Source organism: Aquila chrysaetos, chromosome 4 (genome assembly GCF_900496995.4).
Source record: "Aquila chrysaetos chrysaetos chromosome 4, bAquChr1.4, whole genome shotgun sequence".
Classification (NCBI taxonomy): domain Eukaryota; kingdom Metazoa; phylum Chordata; class Aves; order Accipitriformes; family Accipitridae; genus Aquila; species Aquila chrysaetos.
In genome coordinates this window covers 30,544,687-30,560,018 of record NC_044007.1, presented here as the reverse complement: position 1 = coordinate 30,560,018, position 15,332 = coordinate 30,544,687, and the positions used below count along the sequence as shown (strand labels likewise).

Here is a 15,332-nt window from a genome sequence, read left to right as displayed (position 1 = left end):
GATTGTGAATAGTATACTAAAGATTTGAGAGGGAAGTTTATGGTCAAGATAATGCCAAAGGTCTGTACTACAAATATAAATAAGGAGTCTGAGTTAAGACAGCAAGTAAAAAATGTTACAGATTTAATTGTCCTTAAAAAACCAAACAGTGCTTGGACTGAAGAGGTAAAATAAAGCCTTTACTCTACTTGATGAGATCAATCCCACTCAAGAATTGAAGTAAGAGGTTCACTAAACTTTTTAAATGGATTTATCCATCTATTTTACTTTTGTGAAAATGATCACAAGTAGCTAATGTTAAAATTAGAGCTGATAGACCAAAAAAGATATTTAAGTTGAGTCTTGTCTCAAGGGGTCAATTTCTGATACAAGTGAAGTTAGAATTTTTTATTGATTTCCTTTACAACATAGAAAGATGATAGGTAAATAATTCACTTACAAGTAAGTAATAGTAAGTACTTACAAGTAATTACTCTTCTATAAGACACATTCATGCAAGTTTATGGACTGCCACAGGTAAAAATTAAATTTAAAAAAAAAATTAAAAATTAAGAGACAGAGAAAGAGCCTAAAGAAAGTGCATGGAGTCATTGTTATTGGCAATTTTTTCTGAAACAACAGTAGATGGTGCCTATAAATACTTTGTGTCTAGCGTTCCACTCACAGATTTTGTAAGAGCCTAGGGAAAGAAGTAGAGGATATAAGCAAACAAAGAATGGTGGATACTTTAGAAGAACCTATACTTCTCTTTCTTAGCTAAGAAGAAAAGGAAAGAGTTATGACTGAGCTGAAGCAGGAATATATGTAAAAAAAGTTAGGACCTGAGGAGATCTGTGGAGAGGTGAGCTAGGATGCGAAAACAAACGAGCTGAAGAAGATGCTGACCATAGGAAGAGACTAAACACATACAAAGTGAATAGATGAAAACTAAACAAGTTAATAGAGAAATTTACAAGAACAGAAGACTTTGGAGTATTTACGTTAAGGCTGTCAGAGAGCTAGCTGCTTTTTGGCACTGTTTGGTTTTAATTTTTGTATATGTGCTTTTCCATACTAAATAGTAAATATTTAAGTATAGAATGATTGCAGCTCATGCAGATCCAAAACGTAAAAATAACATGACTGACAGAGGTAGATGGAGTCAAAATTAACAAATAGGGAACTTTACCACTGCAAATAGTAGGGAAAAAATCTCCATAGAATGGTAAAAAAACATAAAATCACAAAGACTGTAAAACTTATCTACAATAGGTTAGAAAGCAGTGAAGAAAATATAGCAGAGTACTGCTAAAACTGTTCTGGATGTTTTGTTTTCAGGTGTCCAAGTGGAGACACATTTATGACCTCTTAATAATAGTAAGCACTACATATCTCTGAGATCCTTTTAACACCTCTCTAGTTAGTTATTTGAAATTGGAGTCACTGTATTTTCCAAATACACTCGGGTAGTCTTAGCTTGTATGTCTTGGCAAGCAAGTTACCACTGGAATTCAAGGAAATGAGATAGCTGAAATAAATATTGCAATCTGAACATTTATTCAGACAGTTTAAGACAAGAGGAAAATTTCCAACCTAAAAGTTTAAAAGACTTATAAATATCTACTAGGAGGAAATAGAGGGAGAATTCTTACTAAAAGCACTTCTTAATCCTACATCGCTTTGCCTGGCAATACATATTTCAGGTCATATATTTTAGCTATTGAACTAGTGCAGTCGTTTCAGAATACGACTTCTTTGGTTACAGATCAATCAAGAGGACTCTTTTCCTTACTTCACAAAGTTCTTGAAGACAGCTTCAGCTATATTGTCTCCTGAAGCAATATGCTTCTTCTACTCTCTTATTATTGGTAATAATGGAGGCAAAATAAGAACAGAAGAACGACCAACAAAATCACTGCCGTATCTGGCTTGAAGTGCCAGTTCTGCACAGGTTGAAATCTGAGCCTGGCTAAAACTACCCATGTGTGCAAAATCTGTCTAGCAGGGTGCTAAATGACTTTTCTTTTGTCTCCAAAGCAGAGATTCTTTTCAAATTAATCACATAAATGTGCTACACTCTGAATTAGCTCGATATACCACCAAACCAATTCCACGTCCAACATTTTCTAAGTGAGAAAGCTCCCAGTGACGCCCCAAGGAACAGTAATGTGCTCAGAGCGCAGCTGAGGCACACAGGTTGTATACAACAGATGGTAACAAGCATGTGTTTTAGGCAGAGCTGCATGACATTTACTCTAAAAGTGTTCCTTTTTCTTAATATCTTTTCTTGGTGTTTTCACTACACTGTCAATCCTCATTCAAAAGCTGGGGAGTGTTTGCTTCAGACAGGAAGCCTGGGAAGGAGCCCCCTTTGGCAATAGCCACTTGTTCCTCTCCCAGCTGGGCATGAACACACTGCAGAGGCCTTTCCCTGAATCGTAGTTTGGAAATTGTCACTTCTTATTTCTCGCTAATGGGACATAAGCTGAAAATAAGAAAGCTCTATAGAAAGTTGCAGGAAAAATAATCTACCAAATTCCGTGCATGGAATTGCTTTGTTACTTGCCCATTAGAAACACTTCTAAGTGAGCTATCTTAGCTCAGGCCCCTATGTAAGCCTTCCCACTGCATAGAATAAGAAAACATTACTTTCTGAAAACATCACTGCATTTATGAGACTTATCAGGAGATGAAGGTAAAGGACATCCCATTCAACATCCCAGCCAGCTCTTTGCTGCTTGTAAACACCAGGTACCTCTGCAGTGTCAGGTACAAATGAGCTATTTAGCAATCATGTCATACCTGCACTTACAGCACTCTGAGTGTGCAGCAGATATGCTAATGTGAACGTAGCCTCTCCTGCTTTATGTTGATGCACAGGCTGCTTTCTGTACATATTCAGGGGATTTTGGATTTGATTTGGGGGGAAGATTTCCTTTTAAGGATGGAAATTGTGATGAAAGTCAGGAAAACTTGAGAACAACTGTAGTGAGCAGAGCATGGTCGCATCAATGCTTGACCTTCCAGGATGTCATCTTGCAGTGCATTTTCATTGTTGCATGCGTGTTTCTTGCCAACATTTCACAAAAACGTTTCTGTCTGAAACAGCTCCCTAGTGGGGAGATATATCAAGCTCCATTAAAAAGGAAGCCAGCTGTACTGTTTATAGGTGTATTAGATTTTTTTGATTATGAATAAAGTTTTATAAGGTAGATGGGAGAACTTGGTCTTTCGTAACATAGATATTCCTGAAAGTTGTCATTGTCAGGGACTTTAAAGCAAGGGTTTTGCAATTTGCAGAACTTTTTTCTTCAAGCTTCAGATCTTTCATTGATGTTATTTCATACTCCTTAGGTTTCACTACTAAAAAAAAAAACCCCAAAACCTCCTCCTCTGGAGAATTAGCAACAATAGAGGAGAAACTTAAAATCCAGTGCCAAAACCAAAACAACAATAAAAAAGAACCCTTTCTGAAATTTAAATACCTTGCAAGCAATGGCATGGTCACTGAATACTGATCAATTTGCTGTGAGCACAGACATAAGCTCATTCCTCTAACTTTGTGCCGTTCAAGAATTCAGAGAACAATCGAGCCTCTTCTCTCCCACGCTTTCCCCAACCTTCAATCTGTGCCACAGCCAGGAGTGGCCTGAGTGGGACAGAGATGCCTGGGGCGCAGGAACTGACACACATCCAGCCCCATCTCTGCAGGCTTCTCAGGCTACCACTCTCTTGCTTTTCCAAGCAAGGAAGAAAAGAAGAAAAGGCAGCTCACCAAGGCCTTTGCAATTTTTTTCTCAGAAGAAAGTTTCCATTTTCAGACAAAACCTTCGATTGAAACAGTCTGTAGGAACCCAGAAGTTTTATATATCTTCAAGGACTAACTTCTTTCTCCAGTGAAAACTTTCCTTCCTTACTAAGCTCATTCAGGATTAAACAAAGCACTGTCCCAGATGAATCTGATAAGCAATCAGAACCGGCTAATGCCGCAAATACCTTATTACAATCTAATACTGCCTTTTTTTCTTTTTCTTTTTCTTCCTTTGAGAAGTAGGTAATTGTCACCGGGACTTGGGCTGAAAAAGGTTTCTTTTATCCTTCCTGTGAGTGTGGAAAGATGGTAGAAAAATTAGATGTTCAGTACTAAAAAGCTGATACTGTGGTTAACTTTTTGCAGAACCAAGGTGGGAGGAATTGGTGCTACAGCTTAAGTCCTGAGGACTGTGTCCGTTGGAGAATTTTTTTCCGTACAAACCCTCTAAGCTGAGGTCAGTCCCTTATTCCCATTAGTTGGCTTATTTGTTTTCCTGTCTCACTCAGAGGTTTGTTGGGTTTTTTTAAATGATTAATGGATGTTCTGTGCTTAAATAGTTCTTACATTAACTTAATTTAGTCAGTATTTCCTATTTTTCCTTGTTCTAAACAAAAATGAGAGCCTCTGCAGTCCCAGTGACTGTATTAGTATGTCAAATAGGAAAATATCCTCTTTGTCATCTCCACACACACAACTTTTCTTTTTTTTTTTCATCTCAGGTTGTTTAACCTTGCTTAAATCATGACAGCAATTGAGGTTAATTTAAATGAACTGCATACTCCTATAAATTAGTAAATAAGACAGTCAATTAACCAAATTAAATCTTATTGGAAATTGGCTGCTGACATCTGGAAATTTTTTATTAGACTTTATAGTTGGCATGACCTTTAGAGTGGAGCTAGCAGGATTTTTTATTTCTCTAAGAAATGCTTGACTTAGAAGAATGAAGTATTTGTAAAGCATTTTTAATATTCCTGCACTTGCTGGATAACTATAGGGGGTTATAATATATTCCTGTCAGTGAAGAGGCAGTTGAATAGGTATGGAGTTTCTTACTGCAAGATCTGAATTACATGTCTATGTGCTGGAATCTGTTACTCTGTGGTTGTTTTTTTCTCTATTATATTATACAGTCTTCTAATACACTGTGGAATCTATCATAGTAAGATTGGCCTTTATCTGTCAACCTCTAAGTTGCTTAACTTCTTTTAAAATTCCTAGGTTTGTTTTACCTTTAAAACTTACAGGGAAATCAGAGGCATGCTTATATTGAATAGTGATGTTTTAAGGTATTATTTCAGTGGTATCCAAGCCATCATCTCTACAGGCAGCTTGGAATTGTGCTGTTTGGACACAGTGTTGCGTGTATGTGCATGCTTTCCCTCGCCCTGGGAAAACAGCAAGGTGAGGCAGTTCTAGGGGGTAGCTTGTTCAGTGCTAGCTTGGGGGTCGCTGCACCCTGTTTTGCATGGTATAATTTCAGGGCAGATAAAGTGTCTATGTTACTGCATAAAGTTGCCCTTACCTTTAGTTGGTGGGAGCTTTTGTAGCTTGCTGACCTCATTCAGGATGTTTAACCTGCACCCCATATAGGTTTGTAGACACCAACTTATACTAAGGTTATGCGTCCTTCTTCTGGTAGCCCTGTTTCCTCAGGGACTTAAGCAGCAAGTGATAGACTGCCCAGGTAGGTTGCCCAGAAAGGTTGTAGAGTCTCCATCCTTGGAGATATTCAAAAGCCAGCTAGACATGGGCCTGGGCAACTGACTCTAGTTGGCCCTGAGTGAGCAGCGGGGGACGTGGACGAGATGATCTTAAGAGGTTACTTCCAACCTCAGACATTCTGTGATTCTGTGCTTGAATAACCCATGCTCATGGCCACTGCAGCTCCTTATTAGTTGTCTCAAAGTGCTTTCTCTATCATAACATAGGGTCACGTTCTTCAACATGATCAGGTAACAGACCCTCGCAAAGAAAGCAATGACAGGAAATAGTTGCCAAACTCCTGAGTTGTTGACCTAAGCCTTGGCCTTTTGCCTGGCTCTGAGAAGCCCCTGGGATAAAATTATTTGCTTCAAGTCATAAACTGCTTTTGCCTCTGTCAAGAAATGTGCTACATGACGCATGACTAATACGCAGTAAAGCTGTCACTGTACTACACCCATATGCATGAACAGACGGACTGTGGCGCCCAGATGCCACAGAACCGGTTGTACGGCTGGGAAGTTCCCTTAACTGGGGGAAGAGTTCTGTTTTTTTAAGCTGAAGAGAGCACCAGAGCTATACAAACACAAGTAGGATTTCTTTTTTTTTTTTTGCCCTGACATCAACTGGAACCAGTTTGGGAAGAAAAGAGATTTGAAAAAAAGGGCATTATTGTGACATGGGTAACAAAAGCTTCATATGCATACATATGCTTCATATAGCGGTGCTATCGAAGCACAGAACGTTTTCACCACACTTATGGGTCTAGCCCTACACGGTCAATGAATATGCTTTCTTTCTACTGTATTTTCAGTGATGTCCTATGTGTGGGTATTGCTCTAAAATGGAGTTTAGACTTCGTGCTGTGCTCACTTTCCTGAAATAATTACCACAGGTAAGCATTGCTTAGTGTAAGATCTACAGCTTTTCATATTTAGGGAACTTGCTTGAACAAATCATGGACAGTTCAATAATTATTTTGAATGCATTAAATTACTGGGGAACTAAAAGACTGGGTTGAGCAAAATCTTGATAATGACTGAGGTCCAGAGTGTAAAGGCCTCTAAGCTGTCTTCCCTAGCTGGGTCTTGACAATTTGGCAGCTGACAACAGGTAAAATTCATGCCACAGTCCCTGGAAATGTATCTGCTACCAGAGTTACGTCCTGGGGGATTTTTATGTGATGCTGATAGAAGAGAAGATCTCCACTGTAGAAAAATTTTACACCCTCCTGAAGGGCAGCAAGTGGCTGAATGAGCAGGGAGAGAATATCTCCTTCAAGGCTTTCGCGTGATCTCTTCTACAAGGAAACAAGGGGATGCTGGAACAGCTCTGATCCTTAAGTGTACCTATTTTTCCTCAATTCCACAGGGTTGTCAGTATATTGCAAGAGAAACTGGGGTCTGGAGGCACTTACAGTGCTGAGGTGTCTTAACTGTATTCCTTCTTAGAGAGGAAAAACTCAGACATCTGCTAAGACTTCAGAGATCAGATTTTTCTTAGTCCTTTTTAATTGAGAGGCTGAGTATCTAGAGAGCCTTGAAGAATGAAATAATAGGGAAACAAAGCTGGCTATGACGGTGGAAAGGTTTGTTTGCAGTGAGGTAGGGATCCATTTCACTGCATGCATTAGGTAATATGAAAGCATAATATTAAGTGCCTGCTCCATTCATTCAGGTAGACCCTTGGGACTGATGTTTTTGGGGGATGACTAAAAGCTAGCTTGCCCTGCCTCAATCAGAAGGCACAGTGAGGTGCTGAGATGCTATAGTTAGTATGTACTGTACTGTTTCCACACTTCTAATATTACTTTGTAAACCAGTTTTCCAATGCACTGTTCCACAACATAATTTTGTGTTTATTCTAAAAGGTAGGGTGATATTTTATTTCTAGCTGTTTTCATAACAGAGCCTTTATTTCATTAACTTTCTTCAGAATGCCTTCTAGGTAATAATTTTTATTTGTAATAAGTAGTAGAGAAAAGATTTTTGAATTCTGCTAAACCACTGAAAATAATGATTGGAAATGTCAATAATTTATACCAGTTTCTTGCAAGTGTCTCCTGTATAAACATGAAAACTAGGTATTAATCTTGTGCTCTAGCACACTGGCGAAAAATGTTAGCTGATCTGTCTTGCAAAGGTATGCTTAAATACATAAAACTAGGCTACATTAAGGGTAGTGTGAAAGTACACTTATGATTATAAGAAAACACAATGTATATCTGAAATGTGCATCAAAAACTTAGAAATTCTTAATGTCATTACCTCTGCCCAGAGATTCTGATTTCTCTTGGTCTCAAACTCTAGCATTTGTTTGCTTCTAATTGTACTAGTATTTCTGCTTGCTTCAGAATTTTGCCTAATTGCCTCATTTGATAGATCTGTGGAACTGAATATATTTTTACATCTACCTCCATGCCTGGGACCATGAGAAAGCAGTAAATAGATAAGCTGTCTCTTCAGCTGCACTGGTACTTTGCAGTCCCTATGATGCTGTATCAGAGCTCCAGAATATTAAATTACCCAACAGTCATTAAGTCCTAAAAACTGGATCTACTAATAGGGTGTATTAAATATTTGACTTAAATTGAAGCCATATGAGCTGTCTTTGTCCTTGCCTTTGTTACGAAATTTAACTAATATTAAATTTTAATGTATTTCTCTAAAAATATGTGCATAATAAAGGCAAGGGAGTTTGGGGGATGAATGAAACCTTACTATGTATTGAGCACAGGTAGTTTGTTTACTGCTAAACTAAACTGTTCCTTGCGACTGGAATTGGGCTTCTCAGGTATCTCTGTGCTGTTCAGCAGCCTTAAAGTAACATAAGGCTATTCTTCAAGGAAAAATTGTATGAAGTCACTCAGATTTTTAACCTCTTTTACTATAAAATGCCAAGCTTATGAATATTTCTTTGTCTGAAAGCATTCAGTGGTACATTAGTAATGGCAAAGTTTGGCTGGCTTCCTTTTTTCTATAGATATCCATCATAATGTTGCAGTTCCTCTGTTGAAAATAGTTCAATGTGAAAACAAAAATAAAAGAATTGACTGGTGTTTTTTTTTTCTTGTCAGCACTGCGGAAACCAATATATTGGAATAGTGATAGGAGGGGTTTTAACATGAGACATGGGCTTTTTGGATTTTAAAAAGGAAACCCTCCTACTGCTTTCTATAGGAGGCAGTTCTTGACCCTTCTTTTCCTATAGAGCTGTGACTCCTTCCCTTTGACCAAGGAAGAGATTATAAACCATTTTGCATCCTAATTTAGTTATCACCAAAAGACGATACTATGTAGCTCATAAGGTTTTTGTAAGTTTTTTATTATTATTATTATTATTATTATTATGCTATAGCAAAGAGGGAGAAAGCCTTCCAAAAAAGGGACAAAAATTGCCATCTTCTGTGTGTGATGTGGAAAATTCACATCATTGAATGTGAATCTCACATTGAAGAGACTCAAATTCTCTTCCCATTAGGCAGTGAAGTAATTGCTCAGTGGCTCTTTTTACTCCCTAAAAGTAAACTTTGTTTGCTTTGACTTCTGAAAAATCAGGGGAGGAGAAAAACAACCTGTCAATGTTGAACGTGTCTTTTTGGCAAAAGATCTGAAAATGAGAGGTTGAGGTCTTCTGTGAAAGTGATTGGGAAGCCAAGCCAGTTTCACTAGTAATTATACTCACAGATATATAGAAGGCCAAGTGATACTGGGAAAAAATATGGGAATTATTAGTTTTCTCCTGTGTTCACGTGGACCTTTATTCTAGCAAATGTGGTTAAGTTACTTAGCTTCTCTGTATTTCATGGTGTTTCAGAACAGCTTGTTCACTATACAGAATTCTTTCTTATTAAGAAAAATTATTTATTTCTTATTTAGCTATTAGCTAAATTAAATAGAAAGCAAGTTATTGAAGGTAGATAGAAAAAATCTTAAAACCATTTTAGATACTAAAGAGGACAAATACAATTTTTTAAAGGTACATTATTATCAATTAGTAGTCTTCAAGAGACTATTCTAACATTTCTTGCAGGAATATGAATTGCAAATGTCCAGTTTGAAATAAGTGAGGGTTAAAATGCTATGAATGGCACTTTAAGTATAGGGTGAAACAATCAGTTGTTTAGACCATTCTTTATTTTTAATTTTCTCAAAAACTTTGTATTTTTATGCCTGTATTATCTCAGTACAGCTTTTTCTGTGAGGTCTTATCTGACTGAAGTTGTATGGAGTGGAACATGCATGTTTCAATAAGTAACCTTTGTGGCATATTTATTTCTCAGTGTGGTACATAGCAAGTTTTGATTTCTGCACGTATTGTAATTTGTTTGTCATAAACTTCATGAAACATCAAGGGAGACTATTGCAGCTGACAGAAACGGGTGCTGCACCACTGATTTAAATGGATTTTTGCCTGCCTACATCCATCATAGATTTGGTTGTCTTCCAAAATATTTGTTCTGTCAGAAATGACAATTTCAGCCTGTTCCACTGGTAATATTGCTAGAATTAATGGTGGTATTATGCAGTGAAATGTAACTGGCCAGATTCTGCCAATTGGTTTTCTTATTAGGCAACCTTATTTTTGCTTATATTGCAATGCGTCTATTTTATGAAAAATGCAGGGGTTTTGAAATTAATTCCTGTGCAGAAAAAAACCCCAACCTTTTCTGTTTTGATGGTCTAACCCAACCTTCATTACTGTGTTGATATGCATAGAGACTGCTGCTGCAAACAATGCTTTGCTAGCCAGTCATTCTGACAATATTGCTTTCCCTTTGCTGCATCAGAAATTAAATTGTGTCTGCTTTCAAGGCCCTTCACAATATCACTCCTCCCTGCTTATTTCCCGCTCGGTGTCAAATGCCTCACTCCTGCTCCCAGACGACTCCTGATGTCAGCATCTTCCCTGCTTCCCGCTCTGTGTTTCAGCAAACCTTCCTTTCGCTTCCACCGCCCCTCATGCTTGGGAAGAGATTTTCGTAAATGCCTGTTGGGCTACTTCATTATCCCCTTCAAATCCCTCCTTAACTTCCCTTTGCTGCGATGCCTGCAGGGATCGTGCCGACAGTTAGCCTGGTGATGTGTTATGACTACTGCCAATATGGTCCCACAGTTTCCGTGTGCTCCCCTGTCTGCATCCATCTGTTCTCTCTCCTCTTGCACTCGGGGTATGCTTATGCGCCTGTCACTGTCGCTGAGGGGATGACAGGAGAACTGAAGTAACTTCACATGAGCTACCGAGGACACAAGCAGCCAGGAGCTCAGCGTGGACCGACCTCGCCTGGTCCCGGGGCGCAGCACAGCTCTAGCCGTGGCCCCAGGGCGCAGGCGCTCCTCAGCAGCTGTCCTTCCTAAGTGTGTACGCAGGGATCCTGCCCTATGGTCAGCATCCCGCTCTGAACTTTGCTCTCATCCAGCTTTAAAAATCTAACTTGCAGGAGACAGTCATCTGAAGTTTAATGAGTAGTGGAGAAAACAGAAGGCAATATACTGTTTTTTATCACTAAATTGCTACTGAATTTCTGATAGATCAGATAGAGGTACACAAAGTGAAAAGGATGTGCAACTCCAATACATATCAAATAGAAATCAGAAGTTTTCAAGTCCAAGCTAGCAATGGTGACTAAAGACTGCAAACAAAAGATTCCATGTGTTGGTGTTGACAAGTAAAATCCCAGTAAACAAGAAAAGATAATTTCACAAAATCAGCAACACTTCGACATAACCAAATTGTTGATGTTTTAAAAAGTTGTGCACAAATACAAATAGAACAAATAATAAATAGATGGTACAAACACCAAGTTCTACATCACCAAAGATATTTTAATACCCGCTGTACTGGGCAGCATGTCTTGGCTGTGATCTGGGCATGATCGAGCCTGCTTTGGGAGCCTCTACTACAGTTGTGCTTACTGTCTAATACTTTCAGATTATAAAGTAATCCTGTGCATTCTTGGAAGTTAGGTGTTCAGGTATCTTTACCTGTGCTTAGGAGCCCTAAACAGCTATTTAATATAAGTAAAATGTGGATTTATTTTGAAGATTTGAGGAATAGATACCCTAAAGCCAAAGAGCTTATATGACTCTCCCTAATCGCATAAGCATTGGATAAACACTGTTTAGAGAATTTCAGTTTAGGAGGGTTGGGTTCAAGGCTTTCTGTGGATTTAGCTGGATTACATTTTGTTCAAAAGGTTTTGGATGTATTGTGAAAAGTTTATTTTACTGATTTTCTAGAAAAGAAAGATTTTTATTTGAAAAATGTGTTTGACCTTCAGAGTAATTTCACCTTATATCTGTCAATGTGTTTTTATAGAACCTTTTGTATATATGGAACCAAAAATAATTTCTAGTTTTGTAGACAGATAGCTTTGTAGTTTTCAGGAGAAAGCAAATTACTATCCATGGCTAGCTTTAGCAAAACTAACAAACAAAACCAACCAACCAAACAAAACTCCCCAAAACACCCCACTCCCCAGATTTAATACTTGAGTATAACTGAATATCCTTGGCCTTCTCTTAGGAGGATCAGGATACTTCTTTCCTCTTGAGTAATTCTGAAGTTCTGTGATGCTTGTATGACTTTCTCAATTAGGAAGGGAGAGAAGTTACAATCAAGTACTGCTTCAAATGAGAGCTAGTCAAGGCAATAGATAAATTATTCTCTAGAAAGATTATGAAATATCTAGGCAACTGAAGTGTTACATAAATTCAATATGTAACTCTTATTCTTGGCAAGAATCATTAGAGGAATCTATTTTAAGATCATTAGGCTGAAATCTGGATGTAACTGATACTGGTGTTATTACCAATTAGTAACTTGTGACATATGGTGGTAGCATCATTAGAGATAATAATAGGTAAGGCACTTCTGCAGTGCTAACTTCTAACTCAAGTGGACCAAGAAATTGTTCCTAACAAAGTCAAGCATTCTGCTTAGGAGCATAAAAAACAGTGAAGTGTAGGGATATGGGCCTTTGTCTTAATCTGACAGCAATATTGTCATTACTGATGTATTGGCTTCCACACTTGCTTTTTTAAATAAAGTTTTAGAAAAGTGACTGTAGTTGGTACTGCAAAACTTCAAGTTGTTCAAATAAAAGCAAGTTTTGAATGCCTTCTGCAGTATTTTTCAGTGGGACGTGGATGTTTGTCTTATTAGTTGCAGAGCTTTTGGGGAAAAGTAATGTATTAGGTGGAAGAATAGGACACTAGTAACAAGAGAGGGAGCTGAATACGTCTGACTACATACATAAGTACTTTCCAGGAATGCTTATTAAATATGAACTGTTGCTGGAGTTAAATTAAACACATAAGTCACTGAAGTTGGAAGTCTGAAATGGGGAAGTCTTTCTAAACTTGAGGCAGTGAAAGGAGCAGTATCAGTACAGCAGATGTAGTGACTTGTTGTAAAAAGACTTTTTTCTCAGATGGTCCCTGCTTGCCCATCCCTCAGTCCCTGTCTCAGAAAAAGTATAACCAAGAAGTTATTTTTCAAGGGATAACACAAGTCAGTGCTTAGCCGACTTCATAGCCACATTGGGAATACTTACTTACACATGTCAACTCATCTCCTCTGCAGTTTAATTAGTAAATGTAGACTTCCACAGTTCATAATAGTACCCTTTGACACCTACTTTACTACTTAGTCTCACTCTTTTTTTAATTAAGTGTTTTCCCCCAACAAGTACATAAATAACCTCGATATAATATTCCACCTAGTCTTTGTTTCTGGGTAGTATATAGAAATAACACTAACATCTCCAGCTATTGTGTGTTATTACATGATGATTTAAAAATGAATTTGGGGGATATAAGACACATGTAAATGTGGAAACAGAAAACTAAAAGCAAGGTTCTTAAAATCTGTTATTGCTTTTGGTTTGCTTTTAAACAAAAGGGGTTTTTTTGAGAAAAGTAGTTATACATAACCTTCAGCAAAAGGGCCAATTCTTATTTGAAGTCAAGTAGTCCTATAAATTTCTCTACTTTTTCCTGTTACGTACCAACAACCTCCAGAAGTAGTTCGTAACTAGTCATCATAAAATCCAAACATTAAATATACTTACATTCCCATTGAGGTTTTTCTTTTTTCCTTATAAGCAAACAGTATAATTACCTCTTACAAGAAGCACTTGATTTTAAAGGCCTGATCCAAGACCTATTGCTAACGTGAGTCTTTCCATTGATGTCTGTCAAATCTCAGATGGTCTTGCACATTTATTTAATATGAGAGGTTACTTATATTTTTTGATAACTTAGTCATGCTAAGGACCTAAATATATACCGCTGATATGGTTTTCAGTACAATATTTACCGGCATAATACAGACTGTATTACTCTAATACTGAAAAATATCATCTATATTGTCTGCATGGAAAAGCAGGCTGCACAACGTTTCTAAATCTCTAGATTCAGTTATGCTATGTTATAATGCTGTTTCTGGGGAAATACATGCCTAGAAAAACATGATTTGAAGGGAACCTAAGAGACTTCAAGATGATCATGGCAGGAAAGAATATCCACTTTCTCCAACAATTACTTCAAATGGCCATTGTGGCTTCCTGGAAAGCATTCTTGTGAGTGGAGCAGTTTCAGTCACTTAAAACAAGGGAACATGGTGAGTTTTTAGAAGGGGCACATCTCAAAAGTAACGTGGGGGAGAAATGGCCTGCCGCTGCAGTCAGAGGTGGCTCTGACCACGTGTAGCTCAGGGCAGCCAGAAAGCATTATGGTCTCTTAGGACTGACAGCCATCCACTAAAGCTCCACATCTTTGAACATGTGTTCAACTGATGCAGGATTTGGCATAGTGACGTTGGCTATAGATTTGCCCCTAACATTGCTGACCTGCCAAACCCCCACGTAACTACTGTTTATTCTCTGTTGACACTTGTCGTTCTCATGAATATTTTTGTTAACTCCTCTGGCTCCTTCTGCTTTTGTTAGACTGAGGATGGTACCTTAAATGCTGTTAATTGCTATAAATAGCTTAAACTTTTTGTTTTACTGCATAAAGAACCCTTTATAGATGATACCAACAGATAATCAAGTAGCCTTACCAAAATTGGTGTAATTTTTACTGTATACTTTGGACCGCATACCTAGGAACCTTTTAGCATTGGGGTTCCCAACTGAATACCTTCTGCTGTTTCTGGCCCATGTTGATGACTTCCACCAGGTAACCTTTTGTTGTACAAGATAACTATGTATTCAGAATGTATTCAGGAGTGTGAATAGTAAAGCAATTCAGTAATCATGAAAAACCTTTCACTTAGAGAAAGAATGCTGTGGTCTTGCCTCTGGTCTTACTGTGGTCTTGCCACTAAGAACTTAGGAAGGTCTTCAAAACTGTAGCTGAAAATCAGTAACAGTTTGATAATAACTTGCCATACTTTTCTTCAGAACATTAAGATTTTAAAAGTAAAACTTGATTCTAAACCAGATTTTTTTGAGTAAAAAGTAGATCAAAGGGGTGATTAAAAAAGACTTGATATACTTGAAAGGAAAAGGTACAATATGTGTAATATTTGTTGGTCTGCCGGTCTGGAGTTGTAGAATCAAGGAGGGAACATAGAAAGTTTACTTGCCATAAGGTTTTTGTTCCAAAAGACATCATAATAAACCAGTGACTGACAGAGGGGAGGAATTTTTCCTTCACCTCCTTTCTCCTTCCTTACTCCAAGTTCCACATCACAAACATGGGTCTATGTTTGTATCCCAAAAATACAAACTGCCTGGACACGCAGCAAAGGCCATCCAAATCCCATAATGATTTGGATGGTCTGATCTTGCTATACCATGGTAGGTTGAAGGAAGAATCTGTGGCTTGGG

The 15,332-nt window shown here is 37.9% G+C and overlaps 1 protein-coding gene across 9 annotated transcripts in view; it reads left to right on the top strand.

Annotated features, from left to right (window-relative positions):
- The window catches only part of RALYL (RALY RNA binding protein like), a 411,995-nt gene that overhangs the window by 91,389 nt on the left and 305,274 nt on the right, over positions 1-15,332 (top strand). The window contains exon 3 of one of the 9 annotated variants that reach the window (XM_030011203.1): positions 4,157-4,247. The exons of the other annotated variants lie outside the window; for them this stretch is intronic. The gene's annotated coding sequence lies outside the window, so the exon portion shown is untranslated. The remainder of the gene's footprint in view (positions 1-4,156; positions 4,248-15,332) is intronic. 9 annotated transcript variants of the gene reach the window in all.